At 47.9% G+C, this 14,991-nt stretch overlaps 12 non-coding genes across 12 annotated transcripts; all 12 read right to left on the bottom strand.

Moving 5' to 3' along the window:
* Positions 1 to 1,079: 1,079 nt before the first annotated feature.
* TRNAL-UAG (transfer RNA leucine (anticodon UAG)) lies at positions 1,080 to 1,161 on the bottom strand. The gene has a single exon. It is a non-coding gene; the product is annotated as a tRNA-Leu (tRNA).
* A 1,144-nt stretch (positions 1,162 to 2,305) lies between these two features.
* Positions 2,306 to 2,387, bottom strand: TRNAL-UAG (transfer RNA leucine (anticodon UAG)). The gene has a single exon. It is a non-coding gene; the product is annotated as a tRNA-Leu (tRNA).
* A 1,144-nt stretch (positions 2,388 to 3,531) lies between these two features.
* TRNAL-UAG (transfer RNA leucine (anticodon UAG)) lies at positions 3,532 to 3,613 on the bottom strand. The gene has a single exon. It is a non-coding gene; the product is annotated as a tRNA-Leu (tRNA).
* Positions 3,614 to 4,757: 1,144 nt separating this feature from the next.
* Positions 4,758 to 4,839, bottom strand: TRNAL-UAG (transfer RNA leucine (anticodon UAG)). Its single transcript has one exon. It is a non-coding gene; the product is annotated as a tRNA-Leu (tRNA).
* A 1,144-nt stretch (positions 4,840 to 5,983) lies between these two features.
* TRNAL-UAG (transfer RNA leucine (anticodon UAG)) lies at positions 5,984 to 6,065 on the bottom strand. Its single transcript has one exon. It is a non-coding gene; the product is annotated as a tRNA-Leu (tRNA).
* A 1,144-nt stretch (positions 6,066 to 7,209) lies between these two features.
* TRNAL-UAG (transfer RNA leucine (anticodon UAG)) lies at positions 7,210 to 7,291 on the bottom strand. The gene has a single exon. It is a non-coding gene; the product is annotated as a tRNA-Leu (tRNA).
* Positions 7,292 to 8,435: 1,144 nt separating this feature from the next.
* TRNAL-UAG (transfer RNA leucine (anticodon UAG)) lies at positions 8,436 to 8,517 on the bottom strand. The gene has a single exon. It is a non-coding gene; the product is annotated as a tRNA-Leu (tRNA).
* Positions 8,518 to 9,661: 1,144 nt separating this feature from the next.
* TRNAL-UAG (transfer RNA leucine (anticodon UAG)) lies at positions 9,662 to 9,743 on the bottom strand. The gene has a single exon. It is a non-coding gene; the product is annotated as a tRNA-Leu (tRNA).
* Positions 9,744 to 10,887: 1,144 nt separating this feature from the next.
* TRNAL-UAG (transfer RNA leucine (anticodon UAG)) lies at positions 10,888 to 10,969 on the bottom strand. Its single transcript has one exon. It is a non-coding gene; the product is annotated as a tRNA-Leu (tRNA).
* Positions 10,970 to 12,113: 1,144 nt separating this feature from the next.
* TRNAL-UAG (transfer RNA leucine (anticodon UAG)) lies at positions 12,114 to 12,195 on the bottom strand. Its single transcript has one exon. It is a non-coding gene; the product is annotated as a tRNA-Leu (tRNA).
* Positions 12,196 to 13,339: 1,144 nt separating this feature from the next.
* TRNAL-UAG (transfer RNA leucine (anticodon UAG)) lies at positions 13,340 to 13,421 on the bottom strand. The gene has a single exon. It is a non-coding gene; the product is annotated as a tRNA-Leu (tRNA).
* Positions 13,422 to 14,565: 1,144 nt separating this feature from the next.
* On the bottom strand, positions 14,566 to 14,647 carry TRNAL-UAG (transfer RNA leucine (anticodon UAG)). Its single transcript has one exon. It is a non-coding gene; the product is annotated as a tRNA-Leu (tRNA).
* Between the last annotated feature and the right edge of the window lie 344 nt (positions 14,648 to 14,991).

Below are 14,991 nucleotides of genomic sequence, written 5' to 3'. Positions count from 1 at the left end.
TAATTCAAAATCAAAGCAAAGCATGAACTTGGATTGAATTCTAGCACTGGCTGTGCAAAGCCCGAACTGAACAATAAAGCACACTTGTCAGCCTGAAATTGAAATGTCACCTTTCGGGAGTGCTCTGTTCGACAGCAGTCTGGTAGCCTAGTGGTCAATGTCAGCACCCCTCCATCCAGCAGTCCTGAGTTCAATTCCCGGTGAGGGAGGTCAGATCTTTTCTAGGTTTTTTTTGGTTCTAAAAATGTTTGGGAAGCGAAGGTTCAGGAACATTGCCGGTAGGGAGAGTAAGCTCTTTAAAGGCATGCAATGAGATGTGTTTTTCTTTATTTCTGCATATTTCTGTAGCTAGCTGCATTCTTTCAGTCAACATCCCGCCCCATTTAGTGCTCACGTTTTTAAAGAAGTCCACCATTAGCCCGCAGTGTAAGCCTACCCGGGGCCTCCGCCGATGGTCCATGGTGTGTGGGATCCTTACTGGACCAACCCCAGCCGTAACGCAAATCTTAGCTTTGTCTCATTCGACCCCTAACTCGACCCAAGGAGCTACTGCAAACTCTTAGCCTAACACTAGCCCTAAATGAAAGACGCCTATTGTCCTCACATGTGGGATTTTGTTCTCGCTGCTAGTGCATACGAAACTTGGTTCCGACGTGTCCAGGAGTGGGAGAATTACCAGGGACCTTGCAATCTCGTGCCTGGGGGTTTCTAAGCTGGGCATAGGAGCTCCACTGGATGGAGCCAAGTGTCTTGAACTGAGTTTTTGTGATGCAGCAGGAAAAGGCGCTGCAAAAAGGAGCAACTACCAAGGCAAAGAGATGTGCATTCATTAGGGCATCGTGTCGGCAGATTTGTGGCCCTGCCAAGCACGTGTTTATTGACAGGATCGTGAACGCATGTCCGTTTTCAGTGAACAGTGATTTATGCTTTACCCTTTTTTGGTGAAAACGCACACGAGTCAGATGTGTGCTTTCAGTCTGGGTGTTCAGAAAAGCAAGAATTCATAAACACATGCCATTCCCTGGCTCCCAATTGTCCTGTCTGTACACGTGGCATGAAGATAAAAAAGAAACAGCTATTGGCAGCGGTGGGATTCGAACCCACGCCTCCAAAGAGACTGGAGCCTAAATCCAGCGCCTTAGACCGCTCGGCCACGCTACCCTGCTGGTACTGAAACGAGAGCCTCTGAGACCTGTATTTTTTTAGGGATTGGCTGGTTTGGCCATTAATTCAAAATCAAAGCAAAGCATGAACTTGGATTGAATTCTAGCACTGGCTGTGCAAAGCCCGAACTGAACAATAAAGCACACTTGTCAGCCTGAAATTGAAATGTCACCTTTCGGGAGTGCTCTGTTCAACAGCAGTCTGGTAGCCTAGTGGTCAATGTCAGCACCCCTCCATCCAGCAGTCTTGAGTTCAATTCCCGGTGAGGGAGGTCAGATCTTTTCTAGGTTTTTTTTGGTTCTAAAAATGTTTGGGAAGCGAAGGTTCAGGAACATTGCCGGTAGGGAGAGTAAGCTCTTTAAAGGCATGCAATGAGATGTGTTTTTCTTTATTTCTGCATATTTCTGTAGCTAGCTGCATTCTTTCAGTCAACATCCCGCCCCATTTAGTGCTCACGTTTTTAAAGAAGTCCACCATTAGCCCGCAGTGTAAGCCTACCCGGGGCCTCCGCCGATGGTCCATGGTGTGTGGGATCCTTACTGGACCAACCCCAGCCGTAACGCAAATCTTAGCTTTGTCTCATTCGACCCCTAACTCGACCCAAGGAGCTACTGCAAACTCTTAGCCTAACACTAGCCCTAAAGGAAAGACGCCTATTGTCCTCACATGTGGGATTTTGTTCTCGCTGCTAGTGCATACGAAACTTGGTTCCGACGTGTCCAGGAGTGGGAGAATTACCAGGGACCTTGCAATCTCGTGCCTGGGGGTTTCTAAGCTGGGCATAGGAGCTCCACTGGATGGAGCCAAGTGTCTTGAACTGAGTTTTTGTGATGCAGCAGGAAAAGGCGCTGCAAAAAGGAGCAACTACCAAGGCAAAGAGATGTGCATTCATTAGGGCATCGTGTCGGCAGATTTGTGGCCCTGCCAAGCACGTGTTTATTGACAGGATCGTGAACGCATGTCCGTTTTCAGTGAACAGTGATTTATGCTTTACCCTTTTTTGGTGAAAACGCACACGAGTCAGATGTGTGCTTTCAGTCTGGGTGTTCAGAAAAGCAAGAATTCATAAACACATGCCATTCCCTGGCTCCCAATTGTCCTGTCTGTACACGTGGCATGAAGATAAAAAAGAAACAGCTATTGGCAGCGGTGGGATTCGAACCCACGCCTCCAAAGAGACTGGAGCCTAAATCCAGCGCCTTAGACCGCTCGGCCACGCTACCCTGCTGGTACTGAAACGAGAGCCTCTGAGACCTGTATTTTTTTAGGGATTGGCTGGTTTGGCCATTAATTCAAAATCAAAGCAAAGCATGAACTTGGATTGAATTCTAGCACTGGCTGTGCAAAGCCCGAACTGAACAATAAAGCACACTTGTCAGCCTGAAATTGAAATGTCACCTTTCGGGAGTGCTCTGTTCAACAGCAGTCTGGTAGCCTAGTGGTCAATGTCAGCACCCCTCCATCCAGCAGTCTTGAGTTCAATTCCCGGTGAGGGAGGTCAGATCTTTTCTAGGTTTTTTTTGGTTCTAAAAATGTTTGGGAAGCGAAGGTTCAGGAACATTGCCGGTAGGGAGAGTAAGCTCTTTAAAGGCATGCAATGAGATGTGTTTTTCTTTATTTCTGCATATTTCTGTAGCTAGCTGCATTCTTTCAGTCAACATCCCGCCCCATTTAGTGCTCACGTTTTTAAAGAAGTCCACCATTAGCCCGCAGTGTAAGCCTACCCGGGGCCTCCGCCGATGGTCCATGGTGTGTGGGATCCTTACTGGACCAACCCCAGCCGTAACGCAAATCTTAGCTTTGTCTCATTCGACCCCTAACTCGACCCAAGGAGCTACTGCAAACTCTTAGCCTAACACTAGCCCTAAATGAAAGACGCCTATTGTCCTCACATGTGGGATTTTGTTCTCGCTGCTAGTGCATACGAAACTTGGTTCCGACGTGTCCAGGAGTGGGAGAATTACCAGGGACCTTGCAATCTCGTGCCTGGGGGTTTCTAAGCTGGGCATAGGAGCTCCACTGGATGGAGCCAAGTGTCTTGAACTGAGTTTTTGTGATGCAGCAGGAAAAGGCGCTGCAAAAAGGAGCAACTACCAAGGCAAAGAGATGTGCATTCATTAGGGCATCGTGTCGGCAGATTTGTGGCCCTGCCAAGCACGTGTTTATTGACAGGATCGTGAACGCATGTCCGTTTTCAGTGAACAGTGATTTATGCTTTACCCTTTTTTGGTGAAAACGCACACGAGTCAGATGTGTGCTTTCAGTCTGGGTGTTCAGAAAAGCAAGAATTCATAAACACATGCCATTCCCTGGCTCCCAATTGTCCTGTCTGTACACGTGGCATGAAGATAAAAAAGAAACAGCTATTGGCAGCGGTGGGATTCGAACCCACGCCTCCAAAGAGACTGGAGCCTAAATCCAGCGCCTTAGACCGCTCGGCCACGCTACCCTGCTGGTACTGAAACGAGAGCCTCTGAGACCTGTATTTTTTTAGGGATTGGCTGGTTTGGCCATTAATTCAAAATCAAAGCAAAGCATGAACTTGGATTGAATTCTAGCACTGGCTGTGCAAAGCCCGAACTGAACAATAAAGCACACTTGTCAGCCTGAAATTGAAATGTCACCTTTCGGGAGTGCTCTGTTCAACAGCAGTCTGGTAGCCTAGTGGTCAATGTCAGCACCCCTCCATCCAGCAGTCTTGAGTTCAATTCCCGGTGAGGGAGGTCAGATCTTTTCTAGGTTTTTTTTGGTTCTAAAAATGTTTGGGAAGCGAAGGTTCAGGAACATTGCCGGTAGGGAGAGTAAGCTCTTTAAAGGCATGCAATGAGATGTGTTTTTCTTTATTTCTGCATATTTCTGTAGCTAGCTGCATTCTTTCAGTCAACATCCCGCCCCATTTAGTGCTCACGTTTTTAAAGAAGTCCACCATTAGCCCGCAGTGTAAGCCTACCCGGGGCCTCCGCCGATGGTCCATGGTGTGTGGGATCCTTACTGGACCAACCCCAGCCGTAACGCAAATCTTAGCTTTGTCTCATTCGACCCCTAACTCGACCCAAGGAGCTACTGCAAACTCTTAGCCTAACACTAGCCCTAAATGAAAGACGCCTATTGTCCTCACATGTGGGATTTTGTTCTCGCTGCTAGTGCATACGAAACTTGGTTCCGACGTGTCCAGGAGTGGGAGAATTACCAGGGACCTTGCAATCTCGTGCCTGGGGGTTTCTAAGCTGGGCATAGGAGCTCCACTGGATGGAGCCAAGTGTCTTGAACTGAGTTTTTGTGATGCAGCAGGAAAAGGCGCTGCAAAAAGGAGCAACTACCAAGGCAAAGAGATGTGCATTCATTAGGGCATCGTGTCGGCAGATTTGTGGCCCTGCCAAGCACGTGTTTATTGACAGGATCGTGAACGCATGTCCGTTTTCAGTGAACAGTGATTTATGCTTTACCCTTTTTTGGTGAAAACGCACACGAGTCAGATGTGTGCTTTCAGTCTGGGTGTTCAGAAAAGCAAGAATTCATAAACACATGCCATTCCCTGGCTCCCAATTGTCCTGTCTGTACACGTGGCATGAAGATAAAAAAGAAACAGCTATTGGCAGCGGTGGGATTCGAACCCACGCCTCCAAAGAGACTGGAGCCTAAATCCAGCGCCTTAGACCGCTCGGCCACGCTACCCTGCTGGTACTGAAACGAGAGCCTCTGAGACCTGTATTTTTTTAGGGATTGGCTGGTTTGGCCATTAATTCAAAATCAAAGCAAAGCATGAACTTGGATTGAATTCTAGCACTGGCTGTGCAAAGCCCGAACTGAACAATAAAGCACACTTGTCAGCCTGAAATTGAAATGTCACCTTTCGGGAGTGCTCTGTTCAACAGCAGTCTGGTAGCCTAGTGGTCAATGTCAGCACCCCTCCATCCAGCAGTCTTGAGTTCAATTCCCGGTGAGGGAGGTCAGATCTTTTCTAGGTTTTTTTTGGTTCTAAAAATGTTTGGGAAGCGAAGGTTCAGGAACATTGCCGGTAGGGAGAGTAAGCTCTTTAAAGGCATGCAATGAGATGTGTTTTTCTTTATTTCTGCATATTTCTGTAGCTAGCTGCATTCTTTCAGTCAACATCCCGCCCCATTTAGTGCTCACGTTTTTAAAGAAGTCCACCATTAGCCCGCAGTGTAAGCCTACCCGGGGCCTCCGCCGATGGTCCATGGTGTGTGGGATCCTTACTGGACCAACCCCAGCCGTAACGCAAATCTTAGCTTTGTCTCATTCGACCCCTAACTCGACCCAAGGAGCTACTGCAAACTCTTAGCCTAACACTAGCCCTAAATGAAAGACGCCTATTGTCCTCACATGTGGGATTTTGTTCTCGCTGCTAGTGCATACGAAACTTGGTTCCGACGTGTCCAGGAGTGGGAGAATTACCAGGGACCTTGCAATCTCGTGCCTGGGGGTTTCTAAGCTGGGCATAGGAGCTCCACTGGATGGAGCCAAGTGTCTTGAACTGAGTTTTTGTGATGCAGCAGGAAAAGGCGCTGCAAAAAGGAGCAACTACCAAGGCAAAGAGATGTGCATTCATTAGGGCATCGTGTCGGCAGATTTGTGGCCCTGCCCTGAACGTGTTTATTGACAGGATCGTGAACGCATGTCCGTTTTCAGTGAACAGTGATTTATGCTTTACCCTTTTTTGGTGAAAACGCACACGAGTCAGATGTGTGCTTTCAGTCTGGGTGTTCAGAAAAGCAAGAATTCATAAACACATGCCATTCCCTGGCTCCCAATTGTCCTGTCTGTACACGTGGCATGAAGATAAAAAAGAAACAGCTATTGGCAGCGGTGGGATTCGAACCCACGCCTCCAAAGAGACTGGAGCCTAAATCCAGCGCCTTAGACCGCTCGGCCACGCTACCCTGCTGGTACTGAAACGAGAGCCTCTGAGACCTGTATTTTTTTAGGGATTGGCTGGTTTGGCCATTAATTCAAAATCAAAGCAAAGCATGAACTTGGATTGAATTCTAGCACTGGCTGTGCAAAGCCCGAACTGAACAATAAAGCACACTTGTCAGCCTGAAATTGAAATGTCACCTTTCGGGAGTGCTCTGTTCGACAGCAGTCTGGTAGCCTAGTGGTCAATGTCAGCACCCCTCCATCCAGCAGTCCTGAGTTCAATTCCCGGTGAGGGAGGTCAGATCTTTTCTAGGTTTTTTTTGGTTCTAAAAATGTTTGGGAAGCGAAGGTTCAGGAACATTGCCGGTAGGGAGAGTAAGCTCTTTAAAGGCATGCAATGAGATGTGTTTTTCTTTATTTCTGCATATTTCTGTAGCTAGCTGCATTCTTTCAGTCAACATCCCGCCCCATTTAGTGCTCACGTTTTTAAAGAAGTCCACCATTAGCCCGCAGTGTAAGCCTACCCGGGGCCTCCGCCGATGGTCCATGGTGTGTGGGATCCTTACTGGACCAACCCCAGCCGTAACGCAAATCTTAGCTTTGTCTCATTCGACCCCTAACTCGACCCAAGGAGCTACTGCAAACTCTTAGCCTAACACTAGCCCTAAATGAAAGACGCCTATTGTCCTCACATGTGGGATTTTGTTCTCGCTGCTAGTGCATACGAAACTTGGTTCCGACGTGTCCAGGAGTGGGAGAATTACCAGGGACCTTGCAATCTCGTGCCTGGGGGTTTCTAAGCTGGGCATAGGAGCTCCACTGGATGGAGCCAAGTGTCTTGAACTGAGTTTTTGTGATGCAGCAGGAAAAGGCGCTGCAAAAAGGAGCAACTACCAAGGCAAAGAGATGTGCATTCATTAGGGCATCGTGTCGGCAGATTTGTGGCCCTGCCAAGCACGTGTTTATTGACAGGATCGTGAACGCATGTCCGTTTTCAGTGAACAGTGATTTATGCTTTACCCTTTTTTGGTGAAAACGCACACGAGTCAGATGTGTGCTTTCAGTCTGGGTGTTCAGAAAAGCAAGAATTCATAAACACATGCCATTCCCTGGCTCCCAATTGTCCTGTCTGTACACGTGGCATGAAGATAAAAAAGAAACAGCTATTGGCAGCGGTGGGATTCGAACCCACGCCTCCAAAGAGACTGGAGCCTAAATCCAGCGCCTTAGACCGCTCGTCCACGCTACCCTGCTGGTACTGAAACGAGAGCCTCTGAGACCTGTATTTTTTTAGGGATTGGCTGGTTTGGCCATTAATTCAAAATCAAAGCAAAGCATGAACTTGGATTGAATTCTAGCACTGGCTCTGCAAAGCCCGAACTGAACAATAAAGCACACTTGTCAGCCTGAAATTGAAATGTCACCTTTCGGGAGTGCTCTGTTCAACAGCAGTCTGGTAGCCTAGTGGTCAATGTCAGCACCCCTCCATCCAGCAGTCTTGAGTTCAATTCCCGGTGAGGGAGGTCAGATCTTTTCTAGGTTTTTTTTGGTTCTAAAAATGTTTGGGAAGCGAAGGTTCAGGAACATTGCCGGTAGGGAGAGTAAGCTCTTTAAAGGCATGCAATGAGATGTGTTTTTCTTTATTTCTGCATATTTCTGTAGCTAGCTGCATTCTTTCAGTCAACATCCCGCCCCATTTAGTGCTCACGTTTTTAAAGAAGTCCACCATTAGCCCGCAGTGTAAGCCTACCCGGGGCCTCCGCCGATGGTCCATGGTGTGTGGGATCCTTACTGGACCAACCCCAGCCGTAACGCAAATCTTAGCTTTGTCTCATTCGACCCCTAACTCGACCCAAGGAGCTACTGCAAACTCTTAGCCTAACACTAGCCCTAAATGAAAGACGCCTATTGTCCTCACATGTGGGATTTTGTTCTCGCTGCTAGTGCATACGAAACTTGGTTCCGACGTGTCCAGGAGTGGGAGAATTACCAGGGACCTTGCAATCTCGTGCCTGGGGGTTTCTAAGCTGGGCATAGGAGCTCCACTGGATGGAGCCAAGTGTCTTGAACTGAGTTTTTGTGATGCAGCAGGAAAAGGCGCTGCAAAAAGGAGCAACTACCAAGGCAAAGAGATGTGCATTCATTAGGGCATCGTGTCGGCAGATTTGTGGCCCTGCCAAGCACGTGTTTATTGACAGGATCGTGAACGCATGTCCGTTTTCAGTGAACAGTGATTTATGCTTTACCCTTTTTTGGTGAAAACGCACACGAGTCAGATGTGTGCTTTCAGTCTGGGTGTTCAGAAAAGCAAGAATTCATAAACACATGCCATTCCCTGGCTCCCAATTGTCCTGTCTGTACACGTGGCATGAAGATAAAAAAGAAACAGCTATTGGCAGCGGTGGGATTCGAACCCACGCCTCCAAAGAGACTGGAGCCTAAATCCAGCGCCTTAGACCGCTCGGCCACGCTACCCTGCTGGTACTGAAACGAGAGCCTCTGAGACCTGTATTTTTTTAGGGATTGGCTGGTTTGGCCATTAATTCAAAATCAAAGCAAAGCATGAACTTGGATTGAATTCTAGCACTGGCTGTGCAAAGCCCGAACTGAACAATAAAGCACACTTGTCAGCCTGAAATTGAAATGTCACCTTTCGGGAGTGCTCTGTTCAACAGCAGTCTGGTAGCCTAGTGGTCAATGTCAGCACCCCTCCATCCAGCAGTCTTGAGTTCAATTCCCGGTGAGGGAGGTCAGATCTTTTCTAGGTTTTTTTTGGTTCTAAAAATGTTTGGGAAGCGAAGGTTCAGGAACATTGCCGGTAGGGAGAGTAAGCTCTTTAAAGGCATGCAATGAGATGTGTTTTTCTTTATTTCTGCATATTTCTGTAGCTAGCTGCATTCTTTCAGTCAACATCCCGCCCCATTTAGTGCTCACGTTTTTAAAGAAGTCCACCATTAGCCCGCAGTGTAAGCCTACCCGGGGCCTCCGCCGATGGTCCATGGTGTGTGGGATCCTTACTGGACCAACCCCAGCCGTAACGCAAATCTTAGCTTTGTCTCATTCGACCCCTAACTCGACCCAAGGAGCTACTGCAAACTCTTAGCCTAACACTAGCCCTAAATGAAAGACGCCTATTGTCCTCACATGTGGGATTTTGTTCTCGCTGCTAGTGCATACGAAACTTGGTTCCGACGTGTCCAGGAGTGGGAGAATTACCAGGGACCTTGCAATCTCGTGCCTGGGGGTTTCTAAGCTGGGCATAGGAGCTCCACTGGATGGAGCCAAGTGTCTTGAACTGAGTTTTTGTGATGCAGCAGGAAAAGGCGCTGCAAAAAGGAGCAACTACCAAGGCAAAGAGATGTGCATTCATTAGGGCATCGTGTCGGCAGATTTGTGGCCCTGCCAAGCACGTGTTTATTGACAGGATCGTGAACGCATGTCCGTTTTCAGTGAACAGTGATTTATGCTTTACCCTTTTTTGGTGAAAACGCACACGAGTCAGATGTGTGCTTTCAGTCTGGGTGTTCAGAAAAGCAAGAATTCATAAACACATGCCATTCCCTGGCTCCCAATTGTCCTGTCTGTACACGTGGCATGAAGATAAAAAAGAAACAGCTATTGGCAGCGGTGGGATTCGAACCCACGCCTCCAAAGAGACTGGAGCCTAAATCCAGCGCCTTAGACCGCTCGGCCACGCTACCCTGCTGGTACTGAAACGAGAGCCTCTGAGACCTGTATTTTTTTAGGGATTGGCTGGTTTGGCCATTAATTCAAAATCAAAGCAAAGCATGAACTTGGATTGAATTCTAGCACTGGCTGTGCAAAGCCCGAACTGAACAATAAAGCACACTTGTCAGCCTGAAATTGAAATGTCACCTTTCGGGAGTGCTCTGTTCAACAGCAGTCTGGTAGCCTAGTGGTCAATGTCAGCACCCCTCCATCCAGCAGTCTTGAGTTCAATTCCCGGTGAGGGAGGTCAGATCTTTTCTAGGTTTTTTTTGGTTCTAAAAATGTTTGGGAAGCGAAGGTTCAGGAACATTGCCGGTAGGGAGAGTAAGCTCTTTAAAGGCATGCAATGAGATGTGTTTTTCTTTATTTCTGCATATTTCTGTAGCTAGCTGCATTCTTTCAGTCAACATCCCGCCCCATTTAGTGCTCACGTTTTTAAAGAAGTCCACCATTAGCCCGCAGTGTAAGCCTACCCGGGGCCTCCGCCGATGGTCCATGGTGTGTGGGATCCTTACTGGACCAACCCCAGCCGTAACGCAAATCTTAGCTTTGTCTCATTCGACCCCTAACTCGACCCAAGGAGCTACTGCAAACTCTTAGCCTAACACTAGCCCTAAAGGAAAGACGCCTATTGTCCTCACATGTGGGATTTTGTTCTCGCTGCTAGTGCATACGAAACTTGGTTCCGACGTGTCCAGGAGTGGGAGAATTACCAGGGACCTTGCAATCTCGTGCCTGGGGGTTTCTAAGCTGGGCATAGGAGCTCCACTGGATGGAGCCAAGTGTCTTGAACTGAGTTTTTGTGATGCAGCAGGAAAAGGCGCTGCAAAAAGGAGCAACTACCAAGGCAAAGAGATGTGCATTCATTAGGGCATCGTGTCGGCAGATTTGTGGCCCTGCCAAGCACGTGTTTATTGACAGGATCGTGAACGCATGTCCGTTTTCAGTGAACAGTGATTTATGCTTTACCCTTTTTTGGTGAAAACGCACACGAGTCAGATGTGTGCTTTCAGTCTGGGTGTTCAGAAAAGCAAGAATTCATAAACACATGCCATTCCCTGGCTCCCAATTGTCCTGTCTGTACACGTGGCATGAAGATAAAAAAGAAACAGCTATTGGCAGCGGTGGGATTCGAACCCACGCCTCCAAAGAGACTGGAGCCTAAATCCAGCGCCTTAGACCGCTCGGCCACGCTACCCTGCTGGTACTGAAACGAGAGCCTCTGAGACCTGTATTTTTTTAGGGATTGGCTGGTTTGGCCATTAATTCAAAATCAAAGCAAAGCATGAACTTGGATTGAATTCTAGCACTGGCTGTGCAAAGCCCGAACTGAACAATAAAGCACACTTGTCAGCCTGAAATTGAAATGTCACCTTTCGGGAGTGCTCTGTTCAACAGCAGTCTGGTAGCCTAGTGGTCAATGTCAGCACCCCTCCATCCAGCAGTCTTGAGTTCAATTCCCGGTGAGGGAGGTCAGATCTTTTCTAGGTTTTTTTTGGTTCTAAAAATGTTTGGGAAGCGAAGGTTCAGGAACATTGCCGGTAGGGAGAGTAAGCTCTTTAAAGGCATGCAATGAGATGTGTTTTTCTTTATTTCTGCATATTTCTGTAGCTAGCTGCATTCTTTCAGTCAACATCCCGCCCCATTTAGTGCTCACGTTTTTAAAGAAGTCCACCATTAGCCCGCAGTGTAAGCCTACCCGGGGCCTCCGCCGATGGTCCATGGTGTGTGGGATCCTTACTGGACCAACCCCAGCCGTAACGCAAATCTTAGCTTTGTCTCATTCGACCCCTAACTCGACCCAAGGAGCTACTGCAAACTCTTAGCCTAACACTAGCCCTAAATGAAAGACGCCTATTGTCCTCACATGTGGGATTTTGTTCTCGCTGCTAGTGCATACGAAACTTGGTTCCGACGTGTCCAGGAGTGGGAGAATTACCAGGGACCTTGCAATCTCGTGCCTGGGGGTTTCTAAGCTGGGCATAGGAGCTCCACTGGATGGAGCCAAGTGTCTTGAACTGAGTTTTTGTGATGCAGCAGGAAAAGGCGCTGCAAAAAGGAGCAACTACCAAGGCAAAGAGATGTGCATTCATTAGGGCATCGTGTCGGCAGATTTGTGGCCCTGCCAAGCACGTGTTTATTGACAGGATCGTGAACGCATGTCCGTTTTCAGTGAACAGTGATTTATGCTTTACCCTTTTTTGGTGAAAACGCACACGAGTCAGATGTGTGCTTTCAGTCTGGGTGTTCAGAAAAGCAAGAATTCATAAACACATGCCATTCCCTGGCTCCCAATTGTCCTGTCTGTACACGTGGCATGAAGATAAAAAAGAAACAGCTATTGGCAGCGGTGGGATTCGAACCCACGCCTCCAAAGAGACTGGAGCCTAAATCCAGCGCCTTAGACCGCTCGGCCACGCTACCCTGCTGGTACTGAAACGAGAGCCTCTGAGACCTGTATTTTTTTAGGGATTGGCTGGTTTGGCCATTAATTCAAAATCAAAGCAAAGCATGAACTTGGATTGAATTCTAGCACTGGCTGTGCAAAGCCCGAACTGAACAATAAAGCACACTTGTCAGCCTGAAATTGAAATGTCACCTTTCGGGAGTGCTCTGTTCAACAGCAGTCTGGTAGCCTAGTGGTCAATGTCAGCACCCCTCCATCCAGCAGTCTTGAGTTCAATTCCCGGTGAGGGAGGTCAGATCTTTTCTAGGTTTTTTTTGGTTCTAAAAATGTTTGGGAAGCGAAGGTTCAGGAACATTGCCGGTAGGGAGAGTAAGCTCTTTAAAGGCATGCAATGAGATGTGTTTTTCTTTATTTCTGCATATTTCTGTAGCTAGCTGCATTCTTTCAGTCAACATCCCGCCCCATTTAGTGCTCACGTTTTTAAAGAAGTCCACCATTAGCCCGCAGTGTAAGCCTACCCGGGGCCTCCGCCGATGGTCCATGGTGTGTGGGATCCTTACTGGACCAACCCCAGCCGTAACGCAAATCTTAGCTTTGTCTCATTCGACCCCTAACTCGACCCAAGGAGCTACTGCAAACTCTTAGCCTAACACTAGCCCTAAATGAAAGACGCCTATTGTCCTCACATGTGGGATTTTGTTCTCGCTGCTAGTGCATACGAAACTTGGTTCCGACGTGTCCAGGAGTGGGAGAATTACCAGGGACCTTGCAATCTCGTGCCTGGGGGTTTCTAAGCTGGGCATAGGAGCTCCACTGGATGGAGCCAAGTGTCTTGAACTGAGTTTTTGTGATGCAGCAGGAAAAGGCGCTGCAAAAAGGAGCAACTACCAAGGCAAAGAGATGTGCATTCATTAGGGCATCGTGTCGGCAGATTTGTGGCCCTGCCCTGAACGTGTTTATTGACAGGATCGTGAACGCATGTCCGTTTTCAGTGAACAGTGATTTATGCTTTACCCTTTTTTGGTGAAAACGCACACGAGTCAGATGTGTGCTTTCAGTCTGGGTGTTCAGAAAAGCAAGAATTCATAAACACATGCCATTCCCTGGCTCCCAATTGTCCTGTCTGTACACGTGGCATGAAGATAAAAAAGAAACAGCTATTGGCAGCGGTGGGATTCGAACCCACGCCTCCAAAGAGACTGGAGCCTAAATCCAGCGCCTTAGACCGCTCGGCCACGCTACCCTGCTGGTACTGAAACGAGAGCCTCTGAGACCTGTATTTTTTTAGGGATTGGCTGGTTTGGCCATTAATTCAAAATCAAAGCAAAGCATGAACTTGGATTGAATTCTAGCACTGGCTGTGCAAAGCCCGAACTGAACAATAAAGCACACTTGTCAGCCTGAAATTGAAATGTCACCTTTCGGGAGTGCTCTGTTCGACAGCAGTCTGGTAGCCTAGTGGTCAATGTCAGCACCCCTCCATCCAGCAGTCCTGAGTTCAATTCCCGGTGAGGGAGGTCAGATCTTTTCTAGGTTTTTTTTGGTTCTAAAAATGTTTGGGAAGCGAAGGTTCAGGAACATTGCCGGTAGGGAGAGTAAGCTCTTTAAAGGCATGCAATGAGATGTGTTTTTCTTTATTTCTGCATATTTCTGTAGCTAGCTGCATTCTTTCAGTCAACATCCCGCCCCATTTAGTGCTCACGTTTTTAAAGAAGTCCACCATTAGCCCGCAGTGTAAGCCTACCCGGGGCCTCCGCCGATGGTCCATGGTGTGTGGGATCCTTACTGGACCAACCCCAGCCGTAACGCAAATCTTAGCTTTGTCTCATTCGACCCCTAACTCGACCCAAGGAGCTACTGCAAACTCTTAGCCTAACACTAGCCCTAAATGAAAGACGCCTATTGTCCTCACATGTGGGATTTTGTTCTCGCTGCTAGTGCATACGAAACTTGGTTCCGACGTGTCCAGGAGTGGGAGAATTACCAGGGACCTTGCAATCTCGTGCCTGGGGGTTTCTAAGCTGGGCATAGGAGCTCCACTGGATGGAGCCAAGTGTCTTGAACTGAGTTTTTGTGATGCAGCAGGAAAAGGCGCTGCAAAAAGGAGCAACTACCAAGGCAAAGAGATGTGCATTCATTAGGGCATCGTGTCGGCAGATTTGTGGCCCTGCCAAGCACGTGTTTATTGACAGGATCGTGAACGCATGTCCGTTTTCAGTGAACAGTGATTTATGCTTTACCCTTTTTTGGTGAAAACGCACACGAGTCAGATGTGTGCTTTCAGTCTGGGTGTTCAGAAAAGCAAGAATTCATAAACACATGCCATTCCCTGGCTCCCAATTGTCCTGTCTGTACACGTGGCATGAAGATAAAAAAGAAACAGCTATTGGCAGCGGTGGGATTCGAACCCACGCCTCCAAAGAGACTGGAGCCTAAATCCAGCGCCTTAGACCGCTCGGCCACGCTACCCTGCTGGTACTGAAACGAGAGCCTCTGAGACCTGTATTTTTTTAGGGATTGGCTGGTTTGGCCATTAATTCAAAATCAAAGCAAAGCATGAACTTGGATTGAATTCTAGCACTGGCTGTGCAAAGCCCGAACTGAACAATAAAGCACACTTGTCAGCCTGAAATTGAAATGTCACCTTTCGGGAGTGCTCTGTTCAACAGCAGTCTGGTAGCCTAGTGGTCAATGTCAGCACCCCTCCATCCAGCAGTCTTGAGTTCAATTCCCGGTGAGGGAGGTCAGATCTTTTCTAGGTTTTTTTTGGTTCTAAAAATGTTTGGGAAGCGAAGGTTCAGGAACATTGCCGG

Source organism: Ambystoma mexicanum, chromosome 1p (genome assembly GCF_040938575.1).
Source record: "Ambystoma mexicanum isolate Mex_15411 chromosome 1p, UKY_AmexF1_1, whole genome shotgun sequence".
Taxonomy (NCBI): Eukaryota; Metazoa; Chordata; class Amphibia; order Caudata; family Ambystomatidae; genus Ambystoma; species Ambystoma mexicanum.
The sequence above is the reverse complement of the archived record's forward strand: the minus strand, read 5'-3'. Positions and strand labels throughout refer to the sequence as shown.